The following is a 4,507-nucleotide window of genomic DNA, read 5'->3' on the forward strand; positions in this document are numbered from 1 at the left end:
TAAAGCTTGCAACTCTATGTTTTAAAAGCCTCAATCTAAGCTATAAGAAGAAAGAATTAGCCTTTACTGATAGGTACTGAAATGAAAAGAAAAGACTAACACAGATAAATTAGACAAAGAAGAAGAGGAGTCTGTGTAAAACACAAGTAGAAAAAAGTTTAGCAAATAATTACTAAAATGACAAGGAAACGAGAAGAAAAGATTGAGAAACATAGAGAGAAGAAGCGGAGGAGAAGTTCGAAACCAAAAACCCAGAAAAAATATTTAGGAAAAAAAATGTACAAAAAGGTTGTTCCTTTATTAAGAAGCAAAAACGTTGTTTCTTTACTGAAATGAAATATAAACTAAGAGAAGAGAAAATTGAGAAACAGAGAGAAAAGGAAGAGAGTTTTGACTAGAAAAACACATAAACAAATAGGAGAACAAACATATCGGATGCAAAAGAGACAACCGCTAACATGATGCACAAAATAACTAACTATCTAAAGATTTTATCATAAGCTTAAATCATTTTCTAAAATGTGGGTATTTTGGCCAATCCACAATTTGATGAAGTCTAAACGTTTGATTTTATATTAGTAGAGGACAAAACCAACGCTACTTCTGGAGGAACACACTCCTCCTAGAAACAACAACCATAAAGCTTATGTCCAATATTTACCATAGCGTTTGCTACCAAGTTTGCTTCTCGAAGGACATGTCTAAAGCCCATAGATTCAAAGGATTCACTCAAGGCTTTAATGTCTTAAATCAACTTGACTCCTTGAGCATCCTCTAAGGGGTCTGAGATGCCTCTCACCTCATCAATCACTAGCTTAAAATCTTCTTCAACTTCCACCTTGATGAAACCTCGCTCTTTTGCACAAATGAGGCTATTCCGAAGAGCAAGAGCTTAGCAACCGGAATGGTGGATATACCAGAATTGAAAGCAGCAACATCTAGAGGATCTTCTGTGGGAGTTCGAATAACAAATCCTCCAACAGCAGAGTTATTCCATACTGACCCATCAAAGTTAATTTTAACTTTGTCAGATGGGGGTGGTGACCACCTAATCAAATTCTTATATTACCAGTAGTAGGTTTATTCTTAGAGACTTTAAGAGTCCCTAATGAGGCATGCATAAAGTTGAGATGACATGTAGCAGTTTTCATAGTAGCTTTGGGACCAGGGACTTTGTTTCTAAAAATGGCTTCATTCCTGTCTCTCCAAATCTGCCAGCAAGTAACAATAAGTTTCTCAATGGTTTTTAGATCACAAATCTGCCAGCAAGTAACAATAAATTTCTCAATAGTTTTTAGATCACAAGGGTGGTTATCAATAAACTAACTATGCAGAAATTTAGAAAATCCTTCTTGCCAATCTATAGGTGGAGTCATGGAGGTAGAGTTCCAAATAGCCTTCGAGAACCTGCAATAACCAAATAAGTGATCAATTGTTTCATTGTCTTCATTACAAAGTGCACAAGAGTTGTCTTGGATTGAACCAAATCTTGAGAGTCTATCTCTGGTTTTAGTCACCCTTTAAGGAGAAGCCAAACTTCATTTTTGGTTGTATGTTCAACGTCCAAAGCTTCTTTATCAGTTCAATTTGACTGTGTTTTTGACAGTCTTGTAGATGCATCCAAGTAGCCAATTTAATCGTAAACTTACCATGAGGGCTATAACCCTAATAAATTCATCCTTTGTAGGTATTGAAAGGATAGGGACTCCCAGTATTTCCTTAACGACATTATCATTGAGATATGTGGCCTAAGTTTGGAGATATCCTGACACGACCCACCCCAAATTTCACTCTGAAACCCGGAGTAAGTCGTGCGGGGACCACCTCCAAGGAAGATATTACCGAAAATTCGGCATGACCTCCCTTGAAAATGGACAATCCTTCCTTAAGAAACCTGCAAACACTCCTATAATTCCCAAACCAACCTTAACTTCTAGAGCTTACGTGCTCCCCAAACACAACCACCACCAACAACAACAACACAACATCATCCAAACATCAAATATAATTATCCAAATAAGATAACATAAATCCTTCGACAAATATTCTAAAATGTCAACAAGCCTTCGCCCACAACTGAAATAATATACATTAAACCAAAGTATTCAGAGCTACTAGACACTAGCGGAAATAAGGAAACACAGGTAGGTTAAACAGGTAACCTACTGGTGAAAAGTGGTGGAAATACGGGTGACTATGCCTCGTCTCCTACTAGGTCCAACCCGTACTCTACAGACTGGGCATTTTAAAACGAAGGGCCCAGGGGAAAACATTTAATAACGTTAGAGTGAGTGGACAAAAATAAATCAATAAAAAATATTTATGCTTCTCCATTTTAATTTCCAAAGAAAATATACTGCATGCGGCAGCAGCTCAAAAGCGCTCAACTCATAAACTGACAATTTCACGACTAACTCCGGCTAGTCACCAACTTAAATAAAATGGAGCCTCTCAGGCTAAATTATATATAATCATATATCCGTATGTATTTACACTCGTCAGACTCCTTGTATAAATCCTAGAAACAATTTAGAAAAATAGAAATTCATACAAGGCTACAACGCTAGCGTCTAACGCTCATGTTGCGCCATAATGGTATTTTTCCTCATTATGACCGAAGAGGATGATGTATTTATATACGTGTGGACTCCCTATATGAAAACCTAAATAAACCAGAAAAGAAAATAGTTTTTATATAGGGCTATGACACCAGTGTCTAACACTCACGTCACGCTATAATCACAAATTAGGCCTAAGCCTGACGACACTCCGAGGCTTCCTCGGCTCGGGCCTCCTCTCGTCCTATTCCAAATATATAATTAATTTCCCACTAAAAAATCCAATAATTAAACACAATGGGCAAAATTAAACGTGAGCCTCCCACACACTCATCATTGCCCAACTTCGCCATTCCTAACTCAATATAGCTCAAACTTCACCGAACATACCGACAGCCTTAACTCAACCTTCTACAGATTAATGACTTAAATCCTACGACCAGATTTTACATTATTCAACCGCCAAAAATACCACACTTCGGAAATTCATAAACCTATCCAAAACTCATCCAAAAATTCCATAATTCACTTCAATAAACTCCCCTTAATATTCCAAATTTAAAAACATTAAAATCTCCCAACCGGCGCCAGCCCAGCCGGCAGCGGCGGCCGGAGGCCGATTCCGGCAACCTCCAATTCTTACCAAATTTTAACAGAAGCTTCCTGACACGACCCACCCCGAATTTCACCCTGAAACCCAGAGTAAGTCGTGCGGGGACCACCTCCAAGGAAAATTTACTGAAAAGATTAAGAAAATCTCCCTTGCAGATGGACAACCCTAACTCGAAAATTTCATATTACACTCTTAATTTAACGCTTCTGAATATCACATAATATACAAAATTCTAAAGTATTCAGAGCTACTAAACACAAGCGGAAGCAAGAAAACACAAGTAGGTTGAACAGGTAACCTACTGATGAAAACTGGCCGAAAAGCGGGTGACTATGCCTCGTCTCCTACTAGATCCAACCCGAACTCTGCAGACTGGGCAATTTAAAACGAAGGGCCCAGGGGAAAACATTTAATAACGTTAGAGTGAGTGGACAAAAATAAATTAATAATTAAAATATTTATGTTTCCCCAAATTAATTTCTAAGGAAAAATCGAATGCATGCCGCAAGCGATAAAACCTTTATCCCATAAAATATCGAGCCTCTCAGACTCTATAATATATGTATGTATTTACACTCGTCCATACTCCCTATATAAATTCATGGGTCTACATAGGGCTACTACGCTCGCGTCACGCCTTAATGCGGTGCTACACTACGCCATCAAGGTGGACAGACGGGTGTATAAATATGTGCCCATACCCCTTATATGAATTAAACACTCATATAAGGCTACTACGCTTACGTCCAACGCTCACGTCACACCATAATGCGGCTATATGCTACGCCATTAAGGTGGACAGACACATATGGCTAGCTAGCAATTTTTATACATACTCTCTCATATATACATATTTATATTCACCGAAAATCCCATTTTCGGTAACTCTCTCTCAGAGAAATAAAAGCGTCAAAATTAATTGACGGCAAAATGCTCCACGACATTAATTATTCAATCGTGAACTTAGCATGCATTTATTTAAAACAAAAGTCCACTCACGAATTAGGCCTAAGCCTGATGTCAATCTGGGGTCTCGTCTGCTCGAGCCTCTTCACGTCCTGTTCCAAATATAATATTAATTTCCCAACCAATATCCAATATTTAATCAAAATAGGCAAAATTACCCGAGAGCCATAATTACGCTCATTATTGCCTAACTTCGATATTCTTACATCGGACGATCCGAACTTAAATATCATACTCCACAGTCGTAAATACAACCTCTCCAAAATACGACTTAAATCCAACGGCCGGATTCTACATTAATTACCCGCCAAAAATACCACACTTCGGAAATTCATAAACCTATCCAAAAACTCATCCAAAAATTCCATAA

The sequence above is a fragment of the Fragaria vesca genome, linkage group LG3, assembly GCF_000184155.1.
Source record: "Fragaria vesca subsp. vesca linkage group LG3, FraVesHawaii_1.0, whole genome shotgun sequence".
Taxonomy (NCBI): Eukaryota; Viridiplantae; Streptophyta; class Magnoliopsida; order Rosales; family Rosaceae; genus Fragaria; species Fragaria vesca.